Consider the following 19,658-nt stretch of genomic DNA (forward strand, 5'->3'; position numbering starts at 1 on the left):
ACAGTATAACTGCTTCAATTTACGGGCTAAGAAATATCATGGTGAATAGCGCTATGTACTGTACTTAGTACGTTTAAAATGTATGTAGTGGGGTATATTGTCCGACTCCTTGGCTGAATGTTCAGCGTGAGGCGTTCGGTCGAGAGAGTCACGGGTTCGATTACCGGCCGGTTCGGTGATTTCAATCGCATCTAATTAATACTTCTGGCTCGGGGACTGGGAATTTGTGTTTGTTCGAACACTTTCCTCTTCATATTTAGACAACACACTACACTACCAACCAGCACAGAGTTACGCAATAGTGATTACATCCCTCCATAAGATTTGCGACAGGAAGGGATCCAGCCTTTAAAAAACGTCAAATCACACATGCGATACAGCTCGCATCCGCCACGCCACAGGTGTGGGAAAAGTGGTAGTAGTAGAAGAAGATGAACTGGGATATATTATTTTAGTAAATACAGCGGCTTGAATTGAGAAGTAGGTGGACATTACGCGAGGTTAGACATCATTCCAGAGGTAGCTTGCAGGTGAACTGGGGAGGAGATCACAGAAATCCATGTCTAATATCATCGATAGTGTGATTGTCTTTAAGATGTACTCCCCAGGCAGTATAAAAAAAGTTCTAGTCCTTATATCACGATTTTCATCTTTTACACTCGAGCCGGAATATACTGTAGTTATCAGTATAACTCATAGAGGTAATCGTGGTGATTGCGATTACTGTCTCACGAGACGAAGAAATAATGACAGTATCAGTTAAGGAAAGGGAACAAGTGTTGACCAAGGGTGGTCATGTATGTTGAGTCCTCAGCCCTAAGGCTGGTTGGATCCTCAACAGCTCTGCCATCAGCTGTCATAGATGGCCTAGGCATCACTGAAGAGGCGTACTAGGGAAATTAGGAGTGAGGTAGTTTCCCGTTGCTTTCCTCACCGAGCCAGAGTTGCTATTACATATCAGTCTGCCAAGCCCACTGAAATGCATGCACCAACTGACCCTATGGGCAACATTTTCACACCATTCATAGCAGGGACTGGCTGCATAAGGATTGGCATTACTAGCATCGCTCATACCTCAGTCACTTTCATATTGTCAAAGCCAAGGATAAGACAGAGACAGATCTATGAAAGTAAAAAAATTGCTCTAGCCTATACCAGAAGACATAGTGCACTGTAAACACTAGATCCTGCCAGCAAACGCATTAGGGTGGTCATATAGGAAGAAATAGTTTAGTCTGATTAATTAACTGGAAGCTCTTTTGTTTTCCTACTGGTTTTACGTCGCACAGACGATCTAAAAAGCGATCTACCAAGCGAGTAGGCCGTGGGATTAGGGGCGCGCAGCTGTGCGCTTGCATTCGGGAGATAATGGGTTCGAGTTGTCGGCAGCCCTGGAAATGGTTTCCCATTTTCACACGAGGCAAATACTGGGGCTGTACCTTAATTAAAGCCACGGTCGCTTCCTTCCCACTCCTAGCCCTTTCTTATCCAATCACCGCCATAAGACAAATTGTAAAAAAAACGACCTTCGGCTTAAAAATAAAGATAAACCTGCCCAAAATATAACAAAGTAAAAATATTCTACAAAAGTTAAGAAAACCTCACCAAGGTCGATGAGTGCCAAGCTCACCCTCGACTATCCGTGTCCGTCCGTTAGGCTCGACCAACGGCCGGTTAAGAGTTGTAGTAAGGATGTAAAGGAGAGGGCTTATAAGTCTCTGGTAAGACCTCAACCAGAGTATGGTTCCAGTGCATGGGAACCTCACCAGGATTACTTGATTCAAGAACTAAAAAATCCAAAGAAAAGCAGCTCGATTTTTTTCTGGGTGATTTCCAACAAAAGAGTAGCGTTACAAAACATGTTACAAAGTTTGGGCTGGGAAGACTTGGGAGAAAGGAGAAAAGCTGTTCGACTAAGTGGAATGTTCCGAGCTGTCCGTGGGGAGATGGCGTGGGAGGACATCAGTAGACGAATAAGTTTGTGTGGTGTCTTTAAGAGTAGAAAATATCACAATATGAAGATAAAGTTGGAATTCAAGAGGATAAACTGTGGCAAATATTCGTTTATAGGAAGAGAAGTTAGGCATTGGAATACCTTACCAAGGGAGATGTTCAATAAATTTCCTATTTATTTGCAATCTCTTAAGAGCACATACCTTGAACGACCATAAATTTAACTAAAAACCCCACACTCAGAATCACAACTATGCTTCATCTACACCTGAAATTCACTTTAAAACTGGAAGGGACCTTATCGAATAATACAATAACAATGAAGAATTAGTGTGTAAAATATTTCAATATTTAGCCTACTTTTTCATTCATTAGGAATTTACATTTGAGAAGGGCAAAATGTTCTTTATGTACCCATATCTTGTTTACTTACCAATAAAATCAACCAAAATGTTAACTGTATACAGAGAATGTGTGTGTGTGTGTGTGTGTGTGTGTGTGTGTATGTGTGTGAATAACGTAGAATATTATGGAGAACATCTAGAAAGAAATTTATTAACACCATTAATTAAAATTTTGCATTAAGGTACACCAAATGTTTGATGGGTGTAACTAAAGTCATGTGCTTATTTTTTGAGACAGGTCCTTGATTGTAGTCTCTTTTCCTTCAATAATCATAGGGATTGGATGTACAAAGTTTCAGCTGATTGGCTCAAGTAGTTATTTACCTATTAAATTAAATGTAACTGAAAAATAAACTTGCAGGGAATTGGACTTGAAGTTTGACATCGCTTGTAACTAAGGTGTGTTTAATATGTTTAATGCATTCCAGCCCCATAATATTCTTGGTTCAGAAGTTCTTCATCCTCCTTCTTCCTCTTTGTATTTCTTTTTCTGGTTCTTGCTTCCTTGGACCATTGTACATTTTATCTGCCTCGGAAACTCTTCTTCTGTCTATAGCAGTGACTGCAAGCTTCATGCTGTACCTTGAATCCATGCCTTGCAGCTTCATAACCAAACATCTGTATGAAGTCCCTTCATTAAAACATATCACTGCATCTAAAACTCCAATTTTTAATGTATGTACACCCACAAAAGTCAATTTTAGGAGCATGGTTTCTGATACAATGATTGAAGCACTCGTTAGGATTTTGAGTACTTCCGGGAAGGCACTTCTCCAGTAATTTTGGATTGCTGAGATCCCTGTAAATAGGATTTATTGCCAAGGCAAGGAATGCTTATGCTCATATGCAGTACAATCTACCTTTGCTTTCTGGAACTTGCACCATGAATCAGGACTGTTGGGCAAAGGGCATGGCAGGGATTTTCATCAGTTGATGATTTGTGTATAAGACTAGCCCATACATCTTTTCTCATAACAGCTAGGTTTCCCTCATTCCTCCCAATGGCCAGTCCATAATATTTCTGTAGTAGATATATTTCTTGATCAGTGAGGCAACCCCTCCCACTCATGTACTTCCCATCACAGAGCTCCTGAACTTTTAGGTCATTTCACAGCTTCCTCAGACTAGTACCTAAACTCTTCTGCTCACGGCCTACACATTCCATCTTTATAATAGTTACATCATTTCCATAAGGTTTAGCGTCAAACACTTTAGGGAAACCTTTAGAATCCCCATAATCAAGGTACTGGGTATTGCATACACCATATGTATGCCCTGATTTTTAAATATTTTAAGTCATCCTCTGAATCCATATCACCATATGAATCCCTTCGAAATTGACATCACAAGTTATGGTCCTTCCTGTCTGATTTACAACCAGAGCAATATTTAGTCAAGAACTCTACATCAATAACTTAACCACTTTCAAGGGAGATTTCAATAACAACCCCATTGATAGAAGTATAGCCTCTTTTCTGCCAACTTCCATCAAAAGCAGCTGCTATATCAGTGTTGCCATCATTATTCTCCACTACTTCCTTCACAGCACTTTTTTTAAGGATATGCTACTTACATCTTCAAGGCACTCTAGTAACACTTTATTGTAGCGATCAAATCGAGGAGGTGGAGGAAGATCCATAATTGCACAGAAAGTTTGAGCTACTTAGTACCTTTGCCTATATACTTCATACCATAGGCTAGTATAGTGTTCATATTGTAAAGCCTCTTATTGTTTACTCTTGAGGTATATCTAGATTCTTCATGACCACGGACACTGCACATATGAACTAGCTTTGAAGATAAACCCTCTCTACTATTTACATTTTATAAAAATTCAATGCTCCTTTCGCTGTCAAAATATTTACACTTTGCATATTCCTTCAGTAACTGCACACAACACTGAGTACAATTGTTACATATCCTGAATTAATGCTTGTATCTATTCTTCACTAAATGTCTTAATGTGTAAATCCTCCAAATATTTTAATTTCCTTTTTTGAAGCACTTGATTTCACTTCAACCTCAATCTCACTAGGAGCTGTACTGGTATTGATTAGTGTCTCTTGCTTTCTTATTGTAAATGTATTTCCAAAGAATTTGCGCCTACCAGTGCCAAATTTCCTACTCCTAGGCATATCATTATTATTATGATTTATAAAACCATATTCATGAGCACTGTTTATCGTTTAGCAACTAGGAGACAGATGAACATCATGCAAGTTAGCCAACTTCGAAAGTGAAATTCACCATTTCTGCACCTTTATTGTACCTGTACTGTATCTTAGGAAATATGAAGGTTGAATACACCTGCCATTTAAAGGTGTCTGGTGGAGCTCCACAGGCATTTAAAAATAGGGCTGTAAAGGGTCGTAAACAATGAATAATATGTACTTCAGATATATGGCTGGATTCAGGGAAGAATGGGGAATGATATAGGAGCAAAACAATTTTTAAAATTATTTTGAGAAAATTCGCGTACCCTTAATAAAATGCTAAGACAACAACAGGTCTAAATGCCCTAAATGCAGATGAGTAGTGATTGATGATGATTGATGAAGCAAAAGTTGTCCGAGGCTGGTCAGATAGGAAAAATGAAAGAGAGAAAGATGAATACATTAAGTGGGAGCAATTTACACTCATCTAGGAGGAAGACCGGGAAGAGGACAGAGAGATGCGATTTCCTTGGTTCTGAAGAAGAACAGGTAGATAGAAGCGCTAGAGCTCATCATATATATTGACGCTCTGTAGGGACGGGAGAAGCCGTTATAGTAATAACGAAGACAAAAGAGGAGAAGAAGAAGAATTTTCATTCATACGAGATCTGTCATACTCTTGAACATCTTCTGAAACACTGGCGGTGAGGATGTCTTCGCTCTTTCGATATGATACTGAGGGACAAGGTTGACAACCGCCCTGTGGGAGGGGGCGGTGGAATGCATCCAAGATATCCCCCGCCTGTCGTATGAGGCGATTAAATAGGGCCCCACGGGCTTTCCAGTTGAAAGCGCCGGTTGGCGACCACGGGCGCCTAGCTTCTTTTTAATTAGCTATTCGTTCGTAGCGTCGTCCCATGTGGATCTTTTGCCCCCTACTGGCACCATATTGTATGAACCTGCATGTAATTGGAATAGCGGTAGTGTGGAATGTTGTGTGTGAGGAAAGGAAGATTAAGGACGTCATAAACACCCAGTCCCCAGGCCAGGGATATTAATCACTACAATTAAAAACCCCTGACCCGGCCGGGAATCGAACCCGGGGTCGCCCCTGACAGGCGGACGCGTTTTCCCCTACACCGCGGGGCCGGACGGCGCCTAGCTTAGTCTGGCATTGCTTCTCTTGGGCCAGTCTCCTCACCTTAATGTTTCCTATCCCATCTCCCATATTCAACAATTTACTCTTCCGACCTGGACTGTATAAAGTCTGAAAGGCCTCTGGAGATTTTCATTTCCAAGCCACTCGTAGCTCTTCCCCTCCTTTTGCCGACTCCTTCATATTTTGCAGGATTAAAACACTTTCCCTTTCCCTCTGATTATTGTTAAGAAAGGATTATTGTCAACTTGTACCTGCCCTTATATGAATAATCACCACCACCACCACTACCACCACGTGCGAAATATCTTACCACGTCGACAGATTGGTTGTTACAGTCTTACAGTCCCTGAAGTATATTTGGAACTACATCTTATTATTCTTAAAGACGTCCTTGTGTCGTCTCTTTCGTGGCCTCCTTGGTTATAGGGCTATGACTGAATGACTATATTGTAACAGCTGTGGCTTCGAGGGAAGTACATATTTCTCTAGCTTAAATTCAATCCTTCATAACCAAGCAACTACAAACACTACTTAAAGAAAACTGTTGATTGCTTAACATACACTCTTAACCATTAACGGAATAATGTTCAGATTCCCTGTGAATTTTATGCCAAAATTTGCTCAATATTTTTTTTTGAAACTAAATGGGGTTTGCTTGATTAATCCAGTGAAAACTCTTCGAATGGACACTTTTTAACAATGGGCACCTTTCTTTAACGTACGATTTTCTATGTTCATGATAAAATCGCACAGTGTTTTTGTGCAATTAATCCCTCTAGTGCGGACACTCTCTGTTACAGATACGGATAAAAAAAGGCAACTAGGAATTACAATTAAAGCTCCCTTAGCGGACACTTGTTTATAAAATTAATCGCCGGGCTGAGTGGCTCAGACAGTTGAGTTGCTGGCCTTCTGACCCCAACTTGGCAGCTTCCATCCTGGCTCAGTCCGGCGGTATTTGAAGGTGCTCAAATACGTTAGCCTCGTGTCGGTAGATTTACTGGCACGTAAAAGAACTCCTGCGGGACAACATTATGAAACCTCAGCGCGTCCGAAAACAGTCAAACAAGTAGTTAGCGCGACGTAAAAGCAATAACATTATAAAATAAATCCACGCGTGCATTGGTTTTACTTATTTTCTGTTGATTCTTACATGCACAGTATTGAACTGAAGTTGTAAAAAGTGAAACATTAATTGAAATACGGTGAAATGGTGTACACTGTGCTCGGTTTTTGTACGTTTCTAGTGTACTGATTTTTTCTCCTCTGTACACCGTTATCTCAGCAGGAGTGACGAAAACCATGAGTAAAAGTCAAAGTTAAGGGAAATCAGCAACAAAAGAATGACAGAGCGGGACATAGCAAGCGACAAACATGCAAATGTAACAATTGAGTCTTTCGCAGCCGGCGTTGCAAACGGTGTCTGTATTTTCCCGGCTTGTAGGCCGTAGTTCAGGAGCATAAGATGGTCCCGACGTTAACATTGTTTCACATTTAATTCGGAACCTGAGGAAAGCCGAACTCTGTTTTCAATGAAACGTCTGGACCTACATATGCTTCTGGACCGCAGCCTACAAGCCCGGAAAATACAGACACTGTTCATGTATCTGAAGAAACATTAATATTTTGGTGCATACATACATCATAATTATAGACTGTTATGCCTTTCAGTGTTTCATCTGGAGGCCTCCGTGAACAAATTAAGTGCCTCCACAACGAGCGCAACGCAACGAGGAAGTTTTCATTCCCCACTCTGAGAGACGGATGAGAGCGGTGATGAGAGTATAAGGAGCTGGAAGTCAAGTAAGGATGACATAAACTTGTTAGTGTTAAACTTAGAAGTATTGTAAGTAACAGGAATGCAATTAATTTAATAGTTATATATAGTATTTACGAGATATATTAATAGGTGTTGAGCCATGGCTGAGAAGTGATGCGAATATTTTCTCAGCGAACTGGAGCATTTATCGTAGACAGGATAGGAATGGTAGGTGGGGGAGTATTCATATCGGTGTAAGAATGATTTGTAAACTACGAAAAGGTCAAGGTTGTGTCACATGAAAATCTAGCAACAAGGCCTATATCTAAGGCAACTTGATGTTCTTGCGGATGATGTTCTCTATGTGGTGGTAAATAGGGTAATTCCGGGAGAGTTGCCGCACTTTTTATGTCTTTTGTTATATCTCGGTATATTTACTTTAAAAATTGTTGCAAATTCATCGAGCATAATTTGAAAACATGTACATTTGATCAGGGATGAACAAAATATTGGCAATTGAAAGTGTTACCGAGTTTTAGTGGTAGGTAGAGGAGAAAGAAGGTGCGGGCGTGAACGGGTCTCAAGCTACGGAAGAGAAACTAAGTAAAATTTAACCAGGTTATATTTTCTTTTCAAAATTAAGTAATCACAAATAACAGGTACTTAGTAGCCGAAACACAATTTGAAATGTACAATTACAGGGATTACAGAGTTTGGGCTTCGAGCCCTGAGTTCACAATTTTTGAGCAACTAGCCCAACTTTCCGATATACAAATTTTAACAACGGGGCAGAAAACCCCACTCAAACCCTGGAGCCCTTGCTCCAAATTACACAGCAAAGCCTCCTCGAGGCATACAACTCTCAGTTTTAGAAAAGAGCCACTTGCTCTTAAAGTTAAGCCTCTCCCAGGCCACACCAAACTCAACTTTCAAGTTGTCCTCAAAGGACATATACACAGGGGTAAAATACCCAACCTACTGAGGTCTATTAGGTGAGAAAAGATTAATACATGACCTCTAAAATACAACTTGAGAGGAGGCGAACTTGCACTCCTAATACACTTTGCTTTTAAAACCTAATCTGGCTCTGGGCCACTAACGCAAGGGCTAATCCCATACTACAGAGGTGACTTAGAGAAGAACACTTTACATTACATAAACGAAGAATAGTTTGAGAAAATAAGTTTACCTCCAAACAAATGTGAGTGGGAGCTCGAGAGGGTCAGCACTCTCTATCCCAATATGTAGCTTTACAAGAAAAAGATGAAAAGAGTAATTACATTTTAGGACAAGGTTACATGATGGAAATGCTTCGAACCCGCCGCGAGTGTTAAACTGCCGACCTAGCAAGAAAAGAAGTTATTAATAGGCCATTACCTGGTGTTGAACGGCTGAAGAAGAAAGAGGCGCTTCCCGCCTCCTGCTATGTACTTAATACACTGAAAGATGGAACAGAAGTGGCCCGGAGACCCCAAAATCAGCAGTTTATATCCTCTCGCGGAAGATTCTAGGCGTTAGGGGAAATAAAACACCCTCCCTCAAAGTTTTTATTGGTTCGGGAAAAGAAACCCCTACATAGAGGAAAAAGAAACACATTATTGGTGGGAAATTAATTAAAGAAACTCGGGATTGGCTAGATCCAAAATAAGGGGAAAAAGAGGGGTATACAGCCAACTTAAACCATGACAGAAAGAAATTTAACAAAGAACAAACTCTTGAAATAAAAATTTCTCCAACAAAATAGTTCTTTGATTTCGCACTAGGTTGCACTATTGTAATTCTTCAGTAGTGTCCTCTAGAAGAGAAAGTTCACACTTCTTACTTCAAGCGAAACAAAGACACATCAAAAATGACACAGTTCACAAACTAAAAAATTTTCCACGTGGTGACATCTTCTGAGAAAGTAGAGAATTAATAGAATAGATCAAGTTCAACCTTCCTCCAGAAGAGGAGTTTCAACTGGCGCAACTTTTAAATAAACAGAGTAGAGGTGTACCGCCCGGTACAGACCTCCCCCCCCAAAAGTTCCTCCAAGGGGTAACACAGAAGAACATAAGCTTTGTTTCCAAAATAAAGTCCAAGTTTTGATGTTGATATTAAGATTAATTGCGGAAGCATTTATAAGATTTTAGTAATTTGGTTGGTTGCAATTTCAAAATTTTGTTGTTGCCGGTGCAGTAAAGTTTTTATGTTTGTAGAATTTGTATTTCTGAAGATAAACTTTTAATACTTAAAGGTGAAGAAAAATTTTGCAATGTCCACCAAATATTGTTGTTAAATTCCCAAATGTAATTATGGCTTATGGTGACTGTCCATGTAGTTGATGTAGATTGAGTCGGATGGCCAGACCGGCCGTTGCAGCTTGCGTCCAACGGAGGCCGCTCGGACTCCTCAAGTACCCTGAGATACCGCTCGCCCGCACTATGAGGGGAGCAGAGGTGTTGAAGTACGCCGCGCCCGCGGTGAACAGATACAGGCTGCGGGTATGTAGCAGGTCGTGCGCCGCACATCAGCCTTGGCCGGGAGGTGAGCTCCGGCTCGCCGTGCACATGTCGTCCTCGCTGGAGAGGAGGGGGCCCATCCCCCTCCCCAGTCGCTGCACGGCGCTGCGCGGCTGCGGGGGCGCTGAAACATTAAAGCTAGGCGGCAGAATTGTGTTGGACAAATATTTTCTTTGAGGGTACAGGCTTGTAGAGAGAGTGAGGGGCCAGCGGCGTGCAGATATTCATGGTATTCATTAAGCCACTGTGTAGAGTGGAGCAGGAGACGGGAGCGTGGTAATGGCCGTGGCAAGGACAGGATGGCAGTTAAACAGTCGAGGGAGGTTTACAAGAACAGCTTACATATAAAACCAAAATATTATAGAAGGAGCAGAATGCCTTAAAAGTGAAACTCAAAAAAAATATAACCTTCATATCCTTTCAAAATAATATGGAGCAAGTTAACACAGAAATTATACCGGTTTCACCTGGGACAGGTGAACCCTAAATATCCTCTCGGTGGCTGGATTACTTAACAATAAGGTAACCGGCGTAAGAAAATCGAGAATGACACAAGGCCCATGAAATCTGGGGGCAAGCTTGCCCGCGGGAACAAAGTTCTTGACCATAACCTGGTCACCTACCTTCAAAGGGGTGGGTCTCCGTCCACGATCATACCTTTCCCTAACCTTTTCATGAGACACTTTAAGATTAGCTTTAGCCTTCTTCCAAAGATCTTTAATGTTGTCCGGATCTATTGTCTCGGGCAGAATGTCATTCAGAGACCAGAGGTTAGAGAGCGGCGTGTTGGGAACGAACTTGAACATTAAAGAAGCTGGAGTGAACTTGTGAGATTCATGAACCGCCGAATTCAGAGCAAAAGCTAACCAATGCAGGGACGTGTCCCACCTAGAATGATCTTCATGATGATAGGCAATAAGTGCGGACCTGAGATTACGGTTAACCCGTTCAGCCAGAGATGGTTGAGGGTAATAAGCAGAAGTAGTTACATGGGAGATGGACAAGTCAAAACAGAATTTACGAAATAAATTAGATGTAAAAGCCTTAGCATTATCAGATACAATGTATTGGCACGGACCAAAAGAAGCAAAAATAGAATTTAGGCAAGTAATGGTGGACTGAGCGGTAGCCAGCTTAGTCGGAAATAACCAGGAAAATCTAGTAAAACCATCTACACACACAAAGATGAACTTGTTGGCATTTCCCTTCGACTGGGGGAAGGGTCCTACATAATCAATATACAGGCGTTCCATGGGGCGCGCCGCTTGATGAGAAGACAAAAGGCCTACCTTAGTGGACGTGGTAGGTTTACTAAGCAAACAAGATTTACAAGCTTTTACAAGTTCACGGATTTCACCGTCCATACCTTTCCAGATGAACATTTCACGAATTTTTTCACGAGTTTTAAAGATACCAAGATGCCCTCCTAATGGGGACTCATGATAATACTTGAAGATCATAGGCACAATAACCGCTGGAACGACAACTTTCATCATCTTGTCATGCCTCGAAGGGCAACATAAAACACCATTCCTCAGAACATAAGGGACAACATGTTCCCCAGAAGAAAGGGTTTCCATTATCGGAGCCAGCGTCGGATCTTCACGTTGGTACTTCTCAATATCCCTAAAAAGCATGGGAGCATCTGTTAAGATGGCATTAACATCAGATAGCATGGACTCGGGAGGTGATGAACTGTCTACCGGTTCATGGGTCTCGACGTCGTTAGAAAACATACGGCTGAGTCCATCAGCAACAACATTTTCAGTACCTCTGATATGCCTGACATCGAATTGGAAGGCAGAAATACGGATGGCCCAACGGGCTATACGACCAGTACGACGCGGCCTACCTAAGACCCAGCTTAAGGCTTGATTATCTGTCTCCAAGTCGAATTTGACATGTTCCAGATAGAGACGGAACTTTTCTAAAGCAAATAGGACTGCCAACCCTTCGAGCTCATAGATGGAATACTTGGCTTCTTGAGCCGATAGAGTCCTAGATGCATAGGCGATGGGTCGCCTCCCTAGTTCAGTCTCTTGAAGAAGGACTGCCGCTACAGCTGACGACGACGCGTCCGTTTGGACGATGAATTTCTTCGAGAAATCAGGCATAGCAAGTACAGGGGCATTACAGAGAGCTAATTTCAGATCTTCAAAAGCGGCTTGTTGAGAAGGTCCCCACTCGAATTTAATGCCTTTCCTACGAAGAAGGTTTAAGGGCGCCGCTCTATTAGCAAAATTAGGAATGAACTTCCTGAAGAAATTCACCATGCCAATGAACCTGGCGATACCTTTAATGTCCTTGGGAGGTTTAAAATCACGGATGGCCTGTGTTCTAGAATGATCGACTGCTACACCATCAGGTGACACAATATGCCCTAGGAATGACATAGAGGGCTTAGCAAAGGCAACCTTGGACAACTTAACAGTTAACCCAGCCCTACGAAGGCGATTGAGAACTTCTCGCAAATGATCTAGATGTTCTTCAAAGGTTTCGGAAAATACGACGACATCATCCAAGTAGTGATATAAGTACTCAAATTTGATGTCGGAAAAGACCCTATCTAGTAGCCTAGTGAGCACAGCTGCCCCCGTGGGGAGCCCGAAAGGCACGCGGTTGTATTCATATAAATTCCAGTCCGTGGCAAACGCTGTAAGATGTTTAGACTCTTCGGCAAGGGGAATTTGATTATAGGCCTGATTCAAGTCCAAGATGGTGAAGAACTTGGCCTTACGAAACCATGAAAAGCAAGAATGAAGGTCGGGAAGGGGCACAGATTGCAACACCACCTTCCGATTGAGAGCCCTGTAATCAATGACAGGCCTGAAGCCTCCTTGGGGTTTCGGGACTAGAAAAATAGGCGAAGAATACGCTGACTTAGAGGGCCTAATAATACCATCCTTCAACATCTGATCGATGATTTCTTTCAGAGCCTTCATTTTAGGTGGAGATAGCCTATACGGTGGAAAACGGACAGGAATTGAATCCGTGACCTCAATTTTGTATTCAATAAGGTCAGTAACACCAAGAGTATCAGAGAACACCTCGGGAAACGACTGACACAGTTTCCGAATACTATCAGCCTGCTCCTCAGGTAGATGTCTAAGGTCTAACAACATCTCATCCTGGGTAGGCGAAATAGATGAACATGATACAGAATTACACTTTAACAAGGGAATTCTACAATTGGACGCAAATTTGAATGTGCACGACCTACTCTGGAGATCGAGCACAAGACCAGTGTGAGAAATGAAGTCCGCTCCCAATATGATGGGGCAAGATAAACGCTTGGCCACAAACAATTTGATCTTCCATGTAAACTTAAAAACCCGAATTTTGACCTGTATGGAACCTAGAATTTCTAATGGAGATGAATTAGCCGAAACATATTGAATGGGAGATGAGACATAGTCAGGTAGTTTACAAACAGATTTCAATTTAGAATACCAATCAGCCGAAATAATAGAGCAAACACTACCTGAATCTAAGAGAGCTGTTATAGGCTCGTTATTTAACTCAATCTTAAGGAAAGGAACCGGTGCGGGGGTATCCGCCGCAATCCTAAGACATTCTTTAGGGCATTCAAAAGATGAATTTGAAGGCTGGTCGTTCTCTGCATTTACAACCTGTTTACTAGGGGCTGAGTCTCGGGAAGACGGATTAGCCGACTCAGCCGAAGCCACTAGTCACTTTTTATTATTGGCATAGCTGGAATTTGCACCAGAAGTTGAGCAGGAGGGGGTGCTATTAGAGTTCGGGCAATTCTTGGCGATATGTGAGAAGGCCCCACACTTAAAACAGCCTTGTGATGACCCTGCTCCATTCCTTGTCCCACTTGACTTGATCAGAGGACACTTATTCCGCAGATGGTCAGGCGACCCACAAGCATAACATTTACGGGGATTGACTGGTCGGCGAGGTGGAGGCCGAGTGTTACTAAAGGAAGGCGGTGGTTCTTTCGCCACACGCAAGGAATCGGCATACCTAACTCCTTCCGCAGAGACGGCTAATGCTTCCAGTTCAGAGAAGGTTTGCGGGCACGCCGCGAAACACAAATATGACCTGTAGGATGGCGAAATACCTTCTACAATAGCCTGCACAATCTGATCCTCAGGGAAGTGAAGAGCAAACACCCTAGTATAAAACTTAATGTCTTGTATGAAATCAGCCAAGTTTTCGTCCAAGCGTTGTACTCGATAATAGTACTTCTGAATCAGAGATGACCTCGCGCGGGCAGGAATAAAATTTGCAAGCAGATGTGCATGAAAATCTTCGATAGATGACTGTTCAGCTATGGCTCTTACTATTTTATCAGAAAGAATACCAATTGCATACGGATAGATAATTTGCAAAATTTGACATGGCGAAAGAGAAAAAACAAGGGCATGATCCTGAAATTCAACTAAAAACCGTAAAAAGGAAATAACTTCACTGGTGGTGTTGACGGAAAGCTTAGAGATACCTCTTAGCAACATTGCCAATGGATGAGGCAAGCTGCTAAACCCAGGTGACATAGTAGGTAAAGGTTTCAATGGCAAAGAAGTTAATTCAGAACGGATGTTACTCAATGACGCACGGCGTTCAGATTCGTTGTTCGATGGGGCAGAGATAGTTTGAGCAGCCACGGTTATCCTATTGACTTCTCCCTGAGGAGGCACTTCATCACTACCTACATTCACTGTGGCGGGTTGATCAGTTTTGGGAGGAACTTCGCCGGTTAGCAATTGAGTGACCTTATTAGACAATTCAGAAATAGTTTCAAGGAGCGTATTAGCATCCTTCCTCTGAACGTCATTCACCTTTAGAGACAACAGATCATTAACTCTATTTGCAAAGTGATACAGCCTGCCTTGCACACGCTTGATTTGATTAGGAGACGGATCGTTTTCATCAAAAAAACTAACTACAGATGCTAGCCCAGTAATATTTTCGACGATCGTGGAAAGAGAGTCATCGATTTCTTTCTCTCCCAAATTGGGGATGGAAATGGGTAAATCAAGGGACTCTCTAAGTTTGTTTGTGTCGATTGCAACCGTGCCTCCAGATTGCACATTTCTGATAGTTAACTCGTATATCAACTCCTCTTTGCGCAAATAGTTAAGGAGGAGAACATCGCGAGGGCCGGGCATGATGACAGAACAATTTTGAAAAACTCAAAAAATTCCAGCAACTGAGACAATTGTTAGAGTTCGAATCAAAGCAATGTTTAGCCGTCAAAAGGGGCTAAATTGAGACCCATTCAACCACGCTCTGCTACCACTTGTTACCGAGTTTTAGTGGTAGGTAGAGGAGAAAGAAGGTGCGGGCGTGAACGGGTCTCAAGCTACGGAAAAGAAACTAAGTAAAATTTAACCAGGTTATATTTTCTTTTCAAAATTAAGTAATCACAAATAACAGGTACTTAGTAGCCGAAACACAATTTGAAATGTACAATTACAGGGATTACAGAGTTTGGGCTTCGAGCCCTGAGTTCACAATTTTTGAGCAACTAGCCCAACTTTCCGATATACAAATTTTAACAACGGGGCAGAAAACCCCACTCAAACCCTGGAGCCCTTGCTCCAAATTACACAGCAAAGCCTCCTCGAGGCATACAACTCTCAGTTTTAGAAAAGAGCCACTTGCTCTTAAAGTTAAGCCTCTCCCAGGCCACACCAAACTCAACTTTCAAGTTGTCCTCAAAGGACATATACACAGGGGTAAAATACCCAACCTACTGAGGTCTATTAGGTGAGAAAAGATTAATACATGACCTCTAAAATACAACTTGAGAGGAGGCGAACTTGCACTCCTAATACACTTTGCTTTTAAAACCTAATCTGGCTCTGGGCCACTAACGCAAGGGCTAATCCCATACTACAGAGGTGACTTAGAGAAGAACACTTTACATTACATAAACGAAGAATAGTTTGAGAAAATAAGTTTACCTCCAAACAAATGTGAGTGGGAGCTCGAGAGGGTCAGCACTCTCTATCCCAATATGTAGCTTTACAAGAAAAAGATGAAAAGAGTAATTACATTTTAGGACAAGGTTACATGATGGAAATGCTTCGAACCCGCCGCGAGTGTTAAACTGCCGACCTAGCAAGAAAAGAAGTTATTAATAGGCCATTACCTGGTGTTGAACGGCTGAAGAAGAAAGAGGCGCTTCCCGCCTCCTGCTATGTACTTAATACACTGAAAGATGGAACAGAAGTGGCCCGGAGACCCCAAAATCAGCAGTTTATATCCTCTCGCGGAAGATTCTAGGCGTTAGGGGAAATAAAACACCCTCCCTCAAAGTTTTTATTGGTTCGGGAAAAGAAACCCCTACATAGAGGAAAAAGAAACACATTATTGGTGGGAAATTAATTAAAGAAACTCGGGATTGGCTAGATCCAAAATAAGGGGAAAAAGAGGGGTATACAGCCAACTTAAACCATGACAGAAAGAAATTTAACAAAGAACAAACTCTTGAAATAAAAATTTCTCCAACAAAATAGTTCTTTGATTTCGCACTAGGTTGCACTATTGTAATTCTTCAGTAGTGTCCTCTAGAAGAGAAAGTTCACACTTCTTACTTCAAGCGAAACAAAGACACATCAAAAATGACACAGTTCACAAACTAAAAAATTTTCCACGTGGTGACATCTTCTGAGAAAGTAGAGAATTAATAGAATAGATCAAGTTCAACCTTCCTCCAGAAGAGGAGTTTCAACTGGCGCAACTTTTAAATAAACAGAGTAGAGGTGTACCGCCCGGTACAGAAAGTAAATGGGAGAAAGGAGTGAACAAAGGAATTGTTGCATCTGCGGCGTCTCTCCCTGGATCCCGGTATAGATGCCGACTTTGCTCGGGAGAGATGCCGCGAGTAAAATAATTAATGACAAAATCAAATTTAAGCCAATTTCTTCAACTTTAATATAACCGAACACTAGAACGTACTACAAGACAATTATATCCACATAATATAATCATTCAATGGAAAAAAAATCTATCTGATAATTTACAACATTAAAATCATATTTTAATTTCGATTTACTATAAATGTGCATGTGCAATGGATTCTTCACTGTGTTATATAAAACCCCACGGCACTTAACACCCTTGAAATGGCTCTGGCCTGCACAGCGACCGCTGCTCAGCCCGAAGGCCAACTATCAGGGAGAGACGCCGCACCCTCCTGTTTTCATACCTCAAGGCTATCATGGCCCAAAATTAGCTTACTCTCAACTACAGTTATGTTTATGCCGTCTACTGTACTAAAAACGTCTGATTTAAGCATTTGAAGCCAACTTAATATACAATAAATTAACACACGCAAAAACTTTTTTCGGGAGGAAACATGTACTCGCCTCATGATATCGGCTATAATTGGCGTAATATACGAGCAAATTTCGTCACACTCGCAGACAGTAGTTCTTCCTTAGAAACTGGAAAACCACACATATTGCCATCTAGCTGTAACGATGGGAACCTTTAGCTACAGTGTATGCGGCATCTCTACCGGGGCGGCATCTGTCCCGGATTTACCTTAAGTTACAGGATCGTGATCCACTACAAAAAGTCGTCGGCAATGTTATGAGATAGACAATGGTATGATGGTAAGGGGGATGGAAAAATCAGGTTGTAAGTTGCACCAAAAGGAGAAGTCTTCTCAGTTTTAACTACTGTGTTGGTGGGGTGACAGTACCTCATGGGGAACACTGTAAGTACTTAGGTGTTAATATAAGGAAAGATCTTCACTGGGGTAAAGCTATTCATGAGGTCGTAAATAAAGGTTACAGATCTCTTCGTATAGTTACGAGAATTTTTAGGTGTTGTAGTGAGGATGTAAAAGAGAGAGCGATTAAGTCTATGGTAAGACCACAATGAGAGCATAGTTCCCGCGTGTGGGACGCACATCAGCATTACTTGATACGTGACCTGTAGAAGATCAAAAGGATAGCAGCAGGATTTGTTCAGGGTGATTTCCGATACCTAGTGTTACAAATGTATTGCTAAGTTTGGGATGGGAAAACCTGGGGGTAAGGAGACGAGCTGCTCGATTATGGCGAATGTTCCGAGCTGTCAGTGGAGGAATGCCGGACAGTGATAAAAGAATAGACGCATAAGATTCAATGGCCTTTTTCAAATTAGCTAATATAAACAAATGAAGGTAGAGTTAGAAAACAAGAGGACTAATAGGGAGTGCCGGGAGTGTCCCAGGACAAGTTCGGCTCGCCAGATGCAGGTCTTTCGATTCGACAGCCGTAGGCAACCTGGCGTCGTGGTGAGAATGAAATGATGATGAAGACGACGCATAGGCCTCCACCCAGTCTCCGTGCCAGCCGAATTACCCAATTATGGTTAAAATTTCCGACCTTGCCGGGAATTGAACCCGGGACTGCTGTGACCAAAGGAGCCATTTAGCCGTGAGCCGGACTAATGGGCAGAAATTGTCGTTTATAGGAAGAGGAAGAAAAGTGAATAATTTACCAAGGAAGACGTTTGATCTGTTTTCATTTTTATTTTTAGAATTGGCTTTGCGTCACTTCGACATAGATAGATCTTTTGGCGATGATGGGACACGAAAGGGCTAGGAGTGGGAAGGAAGCGGCCGTGGGCTTAGTTAAGATGCAGCCCCAGCATTTGCCTTGTGTGAAAATGGGAAACCACAGAAAATCATCGTCAGGGCTGCCGACAGTGGGGTTAGAACCCACTATCTCCCGAATGCATTCTCACAGTTGCGTGCCCCTAACCACACGGCCAACTCACTCGGTTCCATAAATTTCCACCTACTTGGAAATCATTTAAGAAAAGGCTAGGTAAACAACTCATAAGGAATCTTCACCCTGGATGAAAGTTCTAAATGCAGACCAATGGTGATTGATTGACTGATACACTGTTATAAGCAATGTCACGCCTTCATCGTAGTACTAGAAGTGTTCTTTGTTTTAAAGTTGGCAGCAAAGGTAGAGGGACACTATGCAGTATATAAAGTTGGTGCTCGTTATTTTTGAATGCATCCTCGTCTAAAGTAGTTTATAACGACGTACATGAGGAAGAGGTAAACATTGAATTGGATTTATGCTAGTCATGGTGAGAGAGGAGAACGCGCCGAGGGTTTTAATGGGTGCCACGGACCTGACCGCAATGCTGAAGGTGTTTTTGTTGCCTGACATTATCTACCCTTGTGGTACTGCTACATGTAGTCATGAGAAACTTGTTCATCTAAGAGAGCTCTCAGACGAGGGAGTTCTTATACGCTGTTATATAGCAGGTAAGATGAAAATAGCAATACAATAGGCTGGATAAAGAAGATCTAAGTGATCTTATCTTCCGGAGGTAGTCGTTGTGAAGGCGTGACGAGTACAGTGGTTTTACCACTGTGTTTCTACTCTCATGACCAAGGTTCGAATTGGTAGATGAGAACTAAAATCACCGGGCGAGTTGGCCGTGCGCGTAGAGGGGCGCGCGGCTGTGAGCTTGCATCCGGGAGATAGTAGGTTCGAATCCCACTATTGGCAGCCCTGAAGATGGTTTTCCGTGGTTTCCCATTTTCACACCAGACAAATGCTGGAGCTGTACCTTAATTAAGGCCACGGCCACTTCCTTCCAACTTCTAGGCCTTTCCTATCCCATCGTCGCCATAAGACCTATCTGTGTCGGTACGACGTAAAGCCCATAGCAAAAAAAAAAAAAAAAAAAAAAAAAAACAGAACTAAAATCACGAGGTATGGGAACAAGAATCCCCCAGGAATATCC

This window comes from Anabrus simplex, chromosome 4, assembly GCF_040414725.1.
Source record: "Anabrus simplex isolate iqAnaSimp1 chromosome 4, ASM4041472v1, whole genome shotgun sequence".
NCBI lineage: Eukaryota > Metazoa > Arthropoda > Insecta > Orthoptera > Tettigoniidae > Anabrus > Anabrus simplex.